Genomic DNA, 15,152 nt, shown 5'->3' with positions numbered 1-15,152 from the left:
TACAGATACTTCTACCATTCACAGTCGTAATTTTGTCTTAACCTCATAGAAAATGTTTCGTTTTATGGAAAAAATCTGAATCTTTACACTTGGGGGAGTGCCTGAATATATAGCACCGAAAATTGATTCACATGAATTTTACTGCCTCGATTTGACCAAATTTTGGGTCTCCGATTTTAGATTTATTCATGTACCTTGTACTTTACTGTATGTTAGCACATGAGTCCGAAAGTTATTCATCATGTAATTATGAGGCCAAAAGTTTCTATGGATGAAAGCCATTATTTGATTTAAAGTAACTTTTGGCATCACATTCTTTAGATTTTTTTTAATAGTTACTTCACAATTAATAACACAATTATGACTTTTTCTTTTAGGTTTATTTCTCTTACCTGTTATTAAAATAACTGCTATTAAGTTAATTTTAGCTTGGGTTGTATGTTTGAAAGTTGTTTTCTACGATTCTGTGAGGCCAAATTCTACAAAAAACGAAAATAATTTTACGTTAGATAGTTCACCACTCTGCCAATTATTTATTTTTATTTATACTATTTTGGTGTGGTATAGCAATAATAATGTTCAACAATCAAGGATTTTACAATTTACTTCCTTTATCGCATCCCCTTTGCTCCAGCCTTACTCCGCTCTTTTCCACTTTTTTCATCCACCCTGCTTCTCTTCCACCTTCATTCAATATTTCTGTTATACTTTCCTTTTTTCTTTAATTTCGCCCTAGTCTTGTAGCATGTATTCTAAAGTCTCTTGCGCTTCTCCACACATCCTATATATTCTTCTGCCTTCGCTTAAGCAAAAGTATTTGTTTCTTTCTTCATGTCCAGCCCTCTGTCTAGCAATTACTTTTTCTCCTTCATTCTTTCTCTCTCTAGGTACCTTGGCGTTGTTTCTGATATTATCTTTAGACGAGTATAACCCCCCTTGTACCTAGGTTCCTTTATACTCGCCATTGGACATATTTGTCCTTGTCGCCACTTTCGAGGAGACCTTTACTTTTCCACATCTCATTCATTATTTCACACAGTCTTTCAATCAAATCATCCGTTCTAAACATCCATACATCATTTACCAATCTATTCCTCCCTGGTCTTTTCCCTCTTTTCGGCCCTCCAACTTGTTTCCATATTTTTTCCACTGTAATGTTCGGCCATTCTTTCTCTCTCAGCATTCTCGGTTTAACTCTTTTGCGCTACAATACTCTCATTTCCACTCATTAGTTTCATGAAATGGTACTTCCGTTGTATTATTAGCATTTCTTCACTGATCATGTTTTTGTTCTTCCTTATTTTGGTTCTTGCTCTGATTTTATGGCTTTTATTTTATTTCTTCTTTCGGAATCTCTTCTTTTTTTTCTTCACACCGACCTGTTATTTTTTCTTGCTGGACAGTACTCTTCTTTTTTATCTTTCCCTTTTTACACCTTCGTAAACATTTTCTTTCTTATGTTTTTAAATCTCTGCATCTATTAACCAGCCATTTGTTTTTCTTTTCTGATTTCTTCGTTATAAATCCTTTTCTTACTGCTGCTTTTTCAGTTGCTGTTTTTAATTCTTCTATTTTATTTTAGCTTACTTCATCTTTTGAATTCAATTTCCAACATCTTTTATAATGCTCAGTTCCCTTCTCCTTTTTATCTACTTCCTTATTTGTGACTCCGACTTTTCTACTTGTATCCCTCAATTTTACTTCTTATAGCATGTGGTCGGAATCAATTCTTTCTCCTAATTTAAATGTTTCGGCTTCTTCATCTGCTACTCGGTTACATATACAGGTAAATTCTTTATCTTCATCCCCCTCCTTCACCCCATTCAAGACTTTACCAAACTCTTTCTTCAATTAATTTCCATAGAAATTTTCTGTCTTTATTTAATATTTTATCTTTAGATTTTTCTGTGCGTTCTCCGCTATATTCCCTCCTTTTGTTGCCTATTTTGGCGTTAAAACCATCTCATATCAGAAGAAATTCTTCGTTAGACTCTTCAATTTTTTTTTCAATTTTTTTCTTCAAATTTTTTGTAATTCCAATGCAATACAATATGCAAATTCTTTTTTTCTTTTATCTGATATCAACTTTCTTTCGACTATGCGTTCCACTTCTATTACCCGCTCTTCGATTTGTTTTATATCTTTTGTCACCTTTGTTATGGATCCCCCACTTGCTTCACCCTCAACTTTTCCTTTTTCCTTGTTCAATTTATTCCCCTTACTCTTTAGTATCCATGTTTCTGTTAATCACACAAAATCAAAATTTTATGTACTCATTAAATAAATTCTGTTTATTTTTTTTAATAATGCAATATTTCAAACAAGCAATTTTAAACCCCATTTGTCCTCCCCGCTTTTCTTTTCCATTCCCTCTCAATTTTTTTTTATATTTACCACTCCTTCTCTTTATGCTTCCTTGCTCAGTTAATTCCAACTCTCTTTGTTAAATTTTTCATCCAAATTTCCCTGTCTTCATTCCATGTCCTCAACTTTCCGTTTCTTACATTCTATACCTGTTGTGTATCTTTTTTTTTCTTTCTTACTCTCTAACTTCTTTCTGAATTTTTGGCTCTTCTACTGTCCAATTGTTTTCAGTTGCTTAATATTTTCTTTAATTTTAGATAAATTTCCAACATACTTCTGGAAATTACTACCTTCAAACAACTTCCCGTATTTATATAAAACCTAGTCATAATATTAGCTTTGTTAAGTAAATCATCTATGCAACCAACTTTTATACTTAACAATCTTTTCTCAAACCAAAATTGTTAAAATTACTGTTAAAAGATGTCACTGGATGTGCGTGAGTCCAAATGTTACGTTGAATGTGTGAGTCACTTCGGCCTCAAAAGCTACGGCGAGGCCGAAACTTCCAATTTGAGCCCAAAAGTATATATACGTGAGAGAATCTGAGGTCGAAAGTTATCATTGACATATATATATTGATACCTGTTAAGTTGTTACCTCCGACATATGGAACAGACGACCTGACCTCCGGGTTACCCCCTTCGGCTAGCGTCATATATGTGATATATTTGGAATGAGGAGAACCTCTACTATTCGAATCTCAAAAGAGGGGAAACGATTTCTAGTATTTTAAAAGGCCATATATAACATATATATATAAGATATACAAAAGAGGCGTTCTTACCTCCATATACGTATATGTGTGGGTACTCGTAGTTTGTTGTTACCTCCAACAGCGTTGTCAAGTTTCTATACAAGCTATCTTCTTTTACGTATATAGCTATTTCACACCAAATTAGATATCTTGATTTGGTATGATCATTCAAAGAAAGTGTTTAATTATATTGCTGAATTTTTTGGATATTTTTGGTAAAAATTGCAAAATGATTCCAATTTTTTTATAGGAATAGCAAGACATCATCCTAGAAATGCATAAAAAAATCTGTCGAAGGTTATTTCGACAGAACTTTCCTCGCCCTTGAAGTACAATACAACTCCAGCTTTTTTGAAAATTATTTGATTTTGCGAATTTTACTTTTTACTTTCCAAACGTAAGGAAGTATTGTAAACGGGTCTGTCGGCTGAGTCTCTACTTTTACGTTTTCTCGACCTTTTAGGCCCCATAGAGTACGAAAAAATGGATCTCCCGTTTCCGTGTGTGTGTCTGTCCTCCGTCCGTGACGATTTTTGTTATGAATCTCCAAAACTACTGAACTGATTTTTGTCAAATTTTATATGTAAGTATATTATCATGTTGATGGTAAAACGCTAACCAAACTTTGTCTAGTCATCCCCACCAACAATGTGATGATGATACCTCAAAATTGTACATAGTAAATAGGTTTAAACTGTGTAAAATAATATAGTCCTACACGTATAGTTTATGAATCCGTGTTGAGTTTTTACCCGAAACGACCAGATTTTTGGAAGAAAAATCAAAATTATATAACAATTGTGTGTTGCAAGTTAAAAGTTACATAACAAAATTTACAATTTTAATTTTTTTTTTTCCAAAAATCTCGATGTCCTGTGTGAAAACGTAGTACGAATTCATACACCACAAGTGCAGGAACATCGTATTGTATAAAATTAAAAAAAAATGCTATTGTAAATTTTGGAATGTCAGTCATCCCATTGGTGGAGGGGATGATTAATCAACTTTTGGTCAGCGTTTTGCCATATACACGATATTCTTAACATAAGTATAAAATTTGATAACAATTGGCGCGGTAATTTCGAAGATTATCAGTCTAATAAAAATTGACACAGACGGAACCGGGAGACCAAATTTTTCGTACTCTAGACGTCATGAAACGTCAAGAAAACATGCAAGTAGCAAGTCGCTTGATAGGCTCGATTACTATACTTGTGACTGTACTATAAGTGAAAGTAATTCGAAGTCCCGGAATTTAAGACTAGACTTTTCAAACTGCATGCTACTGTTGCTAAAAGCTAACATTTCATCACTCGCAGGCTCTAAACCAACCTGAATTCTAATTCTAAGGCGATTTTGACACGTTTCGAACGCTATTACTGACAGAAACGTCTTATAATTTTTACTTCCCGAGCGTAAGCGAAGGAAGTATTGTAATCGAGTCCGTCGACCGACTCTCTACTTTAACGTTTTTTCGAACTTTCATGACCCCTACAGTACGAAGAAATAGGTCTCTTGTTTCCGTCTGTCTGTCTGTCCATTTGGCTGCCGTCCCGAATTTTTATTAGACAGATAACCTCCGAAAGTACTGGGCCAATTGTTGTCAAATTTTGTATTTATATTAGGAACGTCATGTAGATTGTAAGTAAAACGCTAACCGAAATTGGCCTAATCATCCTCACCAATAACGTGATGATATCATTTCACAATTGTACATAGCAAATGGGTTTTAAATTGTATAAAATAACATAGTCTTACACATGTAGTTTATGAAGCCATGTTGAGTTTTTATCGAAACGTCCAGATTTTTGGGAAAAGAATCAAAATTATAAAACAACATTTTGCAATTTAATTTTGAATCTGCAAACCGGAATGCTTTGAAATCTTGCAGACGTTATAAAGTTATGATAATAATAATACATTTTTAATCAAAATTATTTACTTATCCCCTCCAAAAGATTGATGACGTCAGTTCAAAATGTTGCCGAATAAATCCTTTCGGAAAAGTCCAAAATATGAAGAGTCTATATTTGGGAACAACAGTTCCCCCAAAAACACGTAATATACCTGAATACATTTGATATTTATGTAAATTTCTGTACAAATCCTATCCTTCCTCCTATCCTATTTTTCGTCTACCTGCCCTATGCTTCAACTTTCTCTTCCAGTTTCTACAATTTTCTAAACACTTTCGTTAAGTTCTTCCATCTCTCCAAAACCGAACCTACGTGTCGACAATTTTTAAAGACCATTCCTTTTTCTTCCTCGAGCTCTCTACCCGTAAGCATCTAATAAAAATCTATTAAAATCCCCACCGATGCCCACAATTCCATTCATATTTTTTGGATTTACTTATACAAGTTACGCAAAAAAATTATTGACTGAATCAAGAATTGCAAAACTCAATACTTTGAAATCTTGAAGACGTTTTGATATTATGAAAGAATGGTAAATTATTATTTATCAAAATATATCTGTTCATCAACTCCAAAAAATTGATGACGTCATCTCAAAATTTTGCGGATTAAATTCTATCTAAAATGTGCAAAATATGATCAATCTATAATTGTAATTTATCACTGCATTCATTTTTTTTAGCTTTGCTTATAGAGGGTGACTCAAAAAAATTAATGAATCAGTCAATTTATTTTATTGAATAAATCACGAATAGCAAAACTGAATACTTTGAAATCTTGCAGCCGTTTTAAAGTTATTGAAGCATTGATCAAAATATATCTGTTTACTCCCCCCAAAAAACTGATGACGACATCTCAAAATTTTGTAGAAAAAATTCCACCCAAAATGTGCAAATGTGTTCTTATTTGTAATCGATCATTGCACTCATATTTTTTAGATTTTCTAAAACAGGGGACTCAAAAAATTAATGAATGGGTCAATTTATTTTATTGATTAAATTAGGAGCGCCTCACTCCATTTTCTCAGAAAATTTTGGGAATACAATATCGTTATTTTTAGTATTATAGGTACTGCATCAATCCAAGTTGATATACGTGTATTTGCAAAAATGTTGATGACGTCATCACAAAACGTTGCTTTTAGCAACAGTAGTAACTTAAATTCGAATTTAAAGACGATTTTGAGACGATTCAAACACCATTTGTGATAGAATGTTTAATGAAACACAGGTTTAACACATAGAACTTTTATAAACAACTAATGACGTAAGTCAAAGAATTCGAGGATGCCGAAATTTTAAATACAATAATCAGGGCTAATTGAGGAAATCGAGCTTGGAATGTCCTACATAAAAAAAGAAGATAATCCCCGAAACTACTGGACCAATTTTTGTGAAATTTTATATGTAAGTATATTACGAATATCATGTTGATGGTAAAACGCTAACCGAACTTTGTCAAGTCATCCGCACCAACAGTGTGATGATGACACCTCAAAATTGTACATAGTAAATGAATAGGTTTTAAACTGTGTAGAATAATATAGTCCTACAGGTATAGTTTATGAATCCATGTTGAGTTTTTACCCGAAACGACCAGATTTTTGGAAGAAAAATCAAAATTATATAACAATTGTGTGTTGCAAATTAAAAGTTACATTGCTAAATATACAATTTTAATTTTTTTTTTCCAAAAATCTCGATGTCCAGTGTGAAACCGCAGTACGGATCATACACCACCACCAAGTGCAGGAATATCGTATTTTATAAAATTAAAAAAAATATTGTAAATTTTGGAATGTCAATCAGCCCATTGGTGGTGGGCATGATTAATCAACTTTTGGTCAGCGTTTTGCCATATACACGATATTCTTAACATAAGTATAAAATTTAATAACAATTCGTGCGGTCATTTCGAAGATTATCAGTCTAATAAAAATTGACAGAGACGATGGAAAGTCAGGCGTTAGAGAGATGGAACCGGGAGACCAAATTTTTTGTACTCTAGGCTTCATGAAACGTCAAGAAAACATGCAAGTAGCAAGTCGCTTAATAAACTCAATTACTACACTTGTGACTGTACTATAAGTGAAAGTAATTCGAAGTTCTGGAATTTAAGACTAGACTTTTCAAACAGGATGCTACTGTTCCTAAAAGCTAACTTCCATCGTTTGCAGGCTATAAACCAACCTGAATTCTAATTCTAAGACGATTTTGACACGTTTCGAACGCTATTACTGACAAAAACGTCTTATAATTTTTACTTCCCGAGCGTAAGCGAAGGAAGTATTGTAATCGAGTCCGTCGACCGACTCTCTACTTTTACGTTTTCTCTAACTTTCATGACCCCTACAGTACGAAGAAATAGGTCTCCTGTTTCCTGTCTGTCTGTCCGTTTGGCGGCCGTCCCGAATTTTTATTAGACAGATAATCTCCGAAAGTACTGGGCCAATTGTTGTCAAATTTTGTATTTATATTAGGAACGTCATGTAGATGGTAAAACGCTAACCCAAATTTGTTTAATCATCCTCACGAATAACGTGATGATAACATTTCACAATTGTACATAGTAAATGGGTTTTAAATTGTATAAAATAACATAGTCCTACACATGTAGTTTTTGACGCCCTGTTAAGTTTTATCGAAATGTCCAGATTTTTGGGAAAAGAATCAAAATTATAAAACAACATTTTGCAATTTAATTTTGAATCTGCAAACCTGAATGCTTTGAAATCCTGCAGACGTTATAAAGTTATGATTATCATGATAAATTTTTAATTAAAATCATTTGCTTATCTCTTCCGAAAGATTGATGACGTCAGCTCAAAATTTTGCCGAATTAATCCTTTCGGAAAAGTCTAAAATATGATGAGTCTAAATTTGGAAACAACAGTTCCCCCAAAAACACGTAATCTACCTGAATACATGTCATATTTATGTACATTTCTGTACAAATCCTATCCTTCCTCCTATCCTATCTTTCGTCTAACTGCCCTATGCTCCAACTTTCTCTTCCAGTTTCTAGAATTTTCTAAACTCTTTCTTTAAGTTCTTTCACCTCTCCAAAACCGAACCTAGGTGTCGACAATTTTTAAACACCATTCCTTTTTCTTCCTCGAGCTCTCAACCCGTAGGTAAGCATCTAATAAAAATCTGAAAACCGTAACCGTCGCTATTTCTTATTAAAATCCTCACCGATAGTCACAATTCCATCCATATTTTTTGGATTTACTTATACAAGTTACGCAAAAAAATTATTGACCAAATCAAGAATTGCAAAACTCAATACTTTGAAATCTTGAAGACGTTTTGATGTTATGAAAGAATGGTAAATTATTTATCAAAATATATCTGTTCATCAACTCCAAAAAATTGATGACGTCATCTCAAAATTTTGCAGAATAAATCCTATCTAAAATATGCAAAATATGATCAATCTATAATTGTAATTTATCACTGCATTCATATTTTTTTAGCTTTGCTTATAGAGGGTGACTCAAAAAAATTAAGGAATTAGTGAATTTATTTTATTGAATAAATCAAGAATAGCAAAACTGAATATGTACTTTGAAATCTTGCAGCCGTTTTAAAGTTATTGAAGCATAGTAAATTATTCATCAAAATATATCTGTTTACTGATACTGATGACGATATCTCAAAATTTTATAGAATATATACCACCCAAAATGTGCAAATGTGTTCTTATTTGTAATCCATCATTGCACTCACATTTTTTAGATTTTCTAAAGCAGGGGACTCAAAAAATTAATGAATGGGTCAATTTATTTTATTGATTAAATTAGGAACGCCTCACTCCATTTTCCCAGAAAATTTTGGGAATACAATACTGTTATTTTTAGTATTATACTGCATCAATCCAAGTTGATATACGTGTATTTGCAAAAATGTTGATGACGTCATCACAAAACGTTGTTTTTACCAATAGTAGTAACTTAAATTCGAATTTGAAGACGATTTTGACACGATTCAAACACCATTTGTGATAGAATGTTTAATGAAACACAGGTTTAACACATAGGACTTTTATAAACAACTAATGACGTAAGTCAAAGAATTCGAGGATATCGAAATTTTAAATACAATAATCAGGGCTAATTGAGGAAATCGAGCTTGGAATGTCCTACATAAAAAAAGAAGAAGAAAAAAGAAGGGCTCGGACTGTGTCCAGAATGGAGGGCCAGATCTCGAAAATCTTGTGTTGTTACTATAAACTAGCATCAAATCGGCTCTTTTCAGAACCAACAGTAATTTCGACAAATAAAGTAACAGTAAATTGGTACTGGTCAACATTTTGGAGAAACATGTGCACTCTACACTAATGTTGGTTAGTGGTTACACAAAAACCTAAATTTTGCGATCCCATATTACATACGACTGCAATAACTGTATAATCACAAATACAATTTTCAATTTAAAGCTGGTTAGCTGGTTGCTAATCTTATTATTACTGATACAATGCCTCAACAGAGTGAAAACTCCAATTATTAGGCAAGGAGCATAAAGATTAACAAAAAAGTGGAGTGAAATTAGCAAGTTTAAAATCTTAAGCACAATGAATGCTAGACAACTCGATGGAATGTGCTGTACTGATGATATCAAACAAGATCGAAACTGCAGGCTACAGTTTTCCAACACGTTGTCTAGCCTTCGGGGTGATTGCAAATTATTGTATTTTAAATTTGCCGCTAATTTGATGCCATTGGACGTAACAGTCGATACGTATGCGTATACCATGTTTCCTTCTACCATGCGTTGGATATATGTATGACGGCGACGTTGCCAAGTTTCAGAGGTCAGAACGTACAGTTTATATGCCGGAGGTAACAACACATGGTAGAAGGAGACATGGTATAGGCATCCGATGTACCAATTTAAAAATGGTCTGCGCATCCATTTGTGACGTTCGGTGGCATCAACGACCTTGTGACTCTTGTGAGCTTCGCCTGTGGCTTCGCTAGGGAAGTCTAGGGAATTTCAGCTTGAGTTGTCATTGCTCTGTCCAATACGTCAATTAGTTGTCGGATAACGAATTGTATTTTAAATTTCGCGCTAATTTCACCCCACTTGACGTCACACCCGATGCGTATGCCTATACCATGTCTCCTTCTACCATGGTAACAACATACTAGCAGTGTATAAAGGTAAGCGACGCCAGCGCCAACGGTCTACAGCTCAACTAAAATAAAAAATTGCGACTATGGGATGCACGTTATGACCTCCAGACGAAAATTGAAAATCAAGCTCCTAGCGCCCCCTGGATGATTAAAAAATTATTTACAAGGCAAAACCACAGTAGATCAGTAACGAAACTTCAGCAATATTTGCGGAACGGGTGTGACCTTGGGAGCCCGTTCCCGGGAAACACGAAGATTCAAATATTTCGTAGCATTCGTATGTGATTCATATAATACTAATAATTGTACTCAAAAATAAAAATGGGTGGCATGTACTAGTGACATTGGCCATTTTTTTCTTTCTTATAAATTATTAATGTATTCAAGCAAAACATTTTTATTCAATTTTGACGTTTTAAACTGCGTTTATTAAATCCTTAACAAGTCTGACAAATAAGTTGTTATCACAAGTGAATTGCAAAATTTTTATTTCACTCTTAATATTTTTAAATCACTCACAAAAAAATAAAAAACAACTTCAGGAACATAAACATTTTGCTTATTATTTTTAAGTTTTCACAGAATACAATTTGTTTACAATTTTCACTAAAAGGTTGCTGCAGCTAAATCAGTATTGTTTGACATATTTGTTTGTCTCTGTGAGACGTCAATTTGGGAATTGTATAAATCCCACACCAATACAATTCCAAAGTGTGTTTCGGAAACTATTTACTACAGATTATTTCGATACGAGTGCAAGAACCAACTGTAAAACACTATTTTATTTGAAATGAAAAATTTGCTAAGGTGTTCTTTTAAACAAACTTCCACAACACATCTCCCCTGTATTCCAGCCTCTTCAACAATCATTAAGTGATGTGAGTTACCGGAAACTCACCTTGAAAGAACATAACTGTTTATGGTATGTTTGTGGATACTCATTAATACCAAAATTCTTACACCACCACTTCTGCGAAGTTTGTTGTGAATTTTGCACATTCTTACGAAGTGGTACATCCTGTTTTAATTGTGTGACATTTTAAAGTCTTCAATGAAGATGTGATTTTTGGCGATTTAATGATACCACCTAAACATTTTGCAGTTTATACATACTCCGATGGGTAATACATTTTGTCAGTTTTCCCAATTTATGCACCGTAGTCGTTAACTGGTTTGCGGCTAAAAAACGAACCATACAAAAATACCATTCCACCACCCCTGCAAAGACTTTCCTCTTGATTACCTCGTTTCAGTTTTTATTAGTTAGAATTTTGTACACGCTAAAATTTAAAATTAAATCTTGGACGGCTCAAACACGCACACATCGAAAATTAAACTATTTCGTTTAACCTGCAGTTTGTTGACCTCTTTAGCCTGGAATTTTCTAGTATTTTTTACATGTATCGTAAGTATCTATCTATTATTTTGTAAAATAAATTTTACGTTTGTTTTTAACCCCATAACCCAACATCCCGTATGATTCCGTAATTAAAATGACATTTCTTGTTGAGAAAACCAGACAAAACGTTCACCGAAAACCTTAAAATGAAAAAGAAACTATATTCTTCAAGGTCGGAGCACCTTTAGTGACGCTAGTGACCTCTTTATGTCGTTCCGTAAGCTCCCCATGTATTTCTTATGGAATCAGCTGACACTTTTATAGCCCTGGTTCTGTAGTACAAACCTATCTATTCTACAACCGTGGTCTGAACTGACTTCGTACGAAAGATGTTGACAGCTTGATTTTATAAATAATTCACGGTAGATAACGAAAAGAATGGTAAATTATTGGGCAGGATTGTGATTACAACACTTAAAATAGGATCTTTGTTCTAAATTATAAAATTGTTTTTTTTATAAGGACTCAAGAGACAGGTTAGAAGAAACATCTGTCAAAAGCGATTTGTTGCGTTGGTGCGGTACAAGGATGGAAGGGAAATAGACACATACAGATTCAATGCATATAACAAAGATGAAGATGTGGTGATCACACAAGGATAGCATTATACTACTCCCCTTGACGTAGAAAACGACAACAGATAGCTTCATGTCTAGTCACAGCTTTCAGTTTGAGTATTGGTATCTATTTATAGTAATATTCATAATAATAATAATAATCATTTATTTCCAACAGGCAAATTACACCCAATTACTGGAAACAATAAAATACTTAATTCTAACAAAGAATGTAGGCATAAACTTAAAATTAAACTTATTTAACTAGAAAAAAAAAAAATAGAGAGAAAAAGAAACAAGGGAAGGTAAAAAAGAAAAAGTTATTTCTCAAAAACCGTAATAACAATTTCCGAAATTCTGTAAATGGAGTCAAAATGAATACCACATACACTGTTTAAGCTATTAAATAAATCCATCATCAGCGCTATCGGTGACTTAACTAAAACATTAGTTCTTTTAGGTGCAGAATAAAAAGTACGTGAATTCCTTGCGCACATGCGAGGCACTAAAAAACTAAGTTTATTTAAAAGATAAATGCAGTCTATTCGGTAGTTGACAAGATTGTAAAGGAAGCGAATAACACTTATAGCACGTCTGGTATTTAAGGTTGTTAAGTTAAATCTTGCCAAAAGAAGCGAATGATCAAGACCAATAGGGGGATAAACACCATCAACAACATAAGAAATTAATTTAAGAAATTTCCTTTGCAACGATTCAATGTGATCTTTATGAATATTGTATATAGGGTACCATATCAATGCACAGTATTGCAGCCTGGATCTAATCAATGAGGCATAAAGGAGTAGCAGAACAGATGCATCGGTGAAATCTTTGCAATTCCTATAAATGAAACCATAAGTTTTGTAAGCGATGCCCAAAGTATCAGAAATGTGATCCGTGAAATAGAATTTTTGATCAAATAGAACACCGAGGTCCTTGATTGAATCAACACGATTTATAACCTCTTCATTTAACGAATAATCATGTAGTAATAATTTAGATTTTCTCGAGAAAGTCATTGCATTGCATTTGGATACGTTAAGGGTTAAGCGATTTTGTGCACACCAGTTTGAGATTGCCATCTTCATTTGACGGGACAACAGAGTTCTGGTTTGTTTTTTTACTGAATTGTCTATTTTTAATTTAAAAATTGCTCTTTCAACAATTTTTCCTTCTGCGCTTGTCTAAAAACGTCAAACCCCGTCGCTGCCTACCGTATTGAACAAAAATCCAAGCAGAACAGGTTAACCAACCTTACTTTTTTACAAGTGGACAGATTGAAATGGCGCCGACTTTATGTACTTATACATATTAGCCAAATACACTGACGTCATCCGAGGTCATCAAGATGGCAGCGTTTGACAACTAGCCGGTTTTCTCATAAGAGTCAATGCTAATATTTTCGGAATTCATTTAAATTTGAGAGTGTGTCAACTGTATATTTATAGTTTGGTAAGTTTGTTACAGTTTCTAGCGTGTGCAGATATCTGTAAAACGCACCATAACGTTTGAATATCCTTAAAAAATAATGTTTTCCAATGTGATGTACAGGTTAACTTCGCTGCATCTTATATTATTTGTTTTGCTAATTAATTCTGTGTTAATGTACATCAATGTTTTTTAAATACACTAGCATCTTAATATCATAATATTTTGTATTTTAGGAGAAAATGCCTAAATTTTGTGCTGTTGTGGGTTGCGCGAATCGAAGCACCAGAAATACGGACAAATTTTATTTTCCTTTCCCAGCAATTAGCAACAATAAAGGTAAATATGTACAGGATGGGGAAAAAAGGCGGAAGCTTTGGTTAAAAGCCTTGAAACGAGTGGATTTAACGAAGCCAAAGTAAAGTATCCCTATATTTGTTCGGATCATTTTATTTTAGGTACAGTAACTACCTATTAGATTTACAGTTTCTAATAAATTACTACATTGATGCTCTTTTAGATAAACCTGCAGATTTGTCGGATGTGGACCAGCCTGATTATGTTCCATCACAAAATTTAGGATATCAAAATAAATTCACTCATAATACTTGTAATGTTGAAAGACACAGTCGTTTAAAAAAGAGAAAACTGAATAAATGCCTCTAGACTTTTGAATGCACGAATTTCATTGTAGGTTATTTTACTTATTCCAAAAATAAAAAAGTTTAGAATGGTATTCATTGTTATGGTAGGGACATCGTCTAAACACAAATTAAAATCACTTGCACTTATTATATAAGGATCTACGCCGTTTAAATTATCTATACTTTAAAAACAAATCACACATCTTCACTTAAACCCGTCACATTAACCTCAAACGAAAATATTAATTTCCGATTTACCGCTTAAAACACACGGATGTATTTTGGGTGACGAAGAATTCAGACCAAAACAGCGTTATGTATTTTTATTTTTATTATGTATTTTTAAACTCAAATCGCCAAAATAAAGCACCCTGATACACAGAAAAGATATGAAAGAAGCTATTCACGTGTTTATTTTCTAGATAAATACCCACACTTTTAAATAAAATGCGAAAATGTTAGCATTGTCACTTATGGAGTTTCACGGCGCTTGTCAAACGCTGTGTTCCCGCCACAGCGTGACATCACGTGTTATTGGCTAATTCAATATCTATGACCCGAAGTGTCAAAATTCTAGTTACATTCTCCTAAAAGTTTTCACTAAACAGGGTAGCTACTACCGTATTTGGCAAATTTTTAAGCGGGATCAAGGTCATTCTTACCTCAACCGACATTTTTCTGTGTTCAAGGGCAAAATGATTGAAATCGACTGTTTGGATTCTTGAATTAAAGACTATATTCGTTTGTTTGTGATGGGACAGTGTATTGTCTGTGTAGTCTGTTTTAGCGTCACTATAATTGTAATTCGTGTGACCGGAATGAAAGTGAAGGAAACAGGAAGCAGTTTGTAATATTCTGATAAATATAGTGTCAATTTGTCGTAAATAAAACGCGTTGTTACAAATATTATGACATTTCTTCTAGTTACTTTTATTCCTAGTTAGAAACAAACA

General features: G+C 33.4%; 2 long non-coding RNA genes across 2 annotated transcripts; both read left to right on the top strand.

Annotated features, from left to right (window-relative positions):
- The first annotated feature begins 11,876 nt into the window (after nt 1-11,876).
- Nucleotides 11,877-12,365, top strand: LOC135144149 (uncharacterized). Its single transcript, XR_010282997.1, has 3 exons — nt 11,877-11,951; nt 12,033-12,250; nt 12,306-12,365. It is a non-coding gene; the product is annotated as an uncharacterized LOC135144149 (long non-coding RNA).
- A 281-nt stretch (nt 12,366-12,646) lies between these two features.
- On the top strand, nt 12,647-14,230 carry LOC135144171 (uncharacterized). The gene is made up of 3 exons (XR_010283017.1): nt 12,647-13,237; nt 13,366-13,579; nt 13,792-14,230. It is a non-coding gene; the product is annotated as an uncharacterized LOC135144171 (long non-coding RNA).
- The last annotated feature ends 922 nt before the right edge of the window (nt 14,231-15,152 follow it).

This window comes from Zophobas morio, unplaced genomic scaffold (genome assembly GCF_036711695.1).
Source record: "Zophobas morio isolate AGI-343-1 ecotype UQ-CSIRO unplaced genomic scaffold, CSIRO_AGI_Zmor_V1 ptg000084l, whole genome shotgun sequence".
Classification (NCBI taxonomy): Eukaryota; Metazoa; Arthropoda; class Insecta; order Coleoptera; family Tenebrionidae; genus Zophobas; species Zophobas morio.
This window is presented reverse-complemented; position numbering and strand designations above follow the sequence as displayed.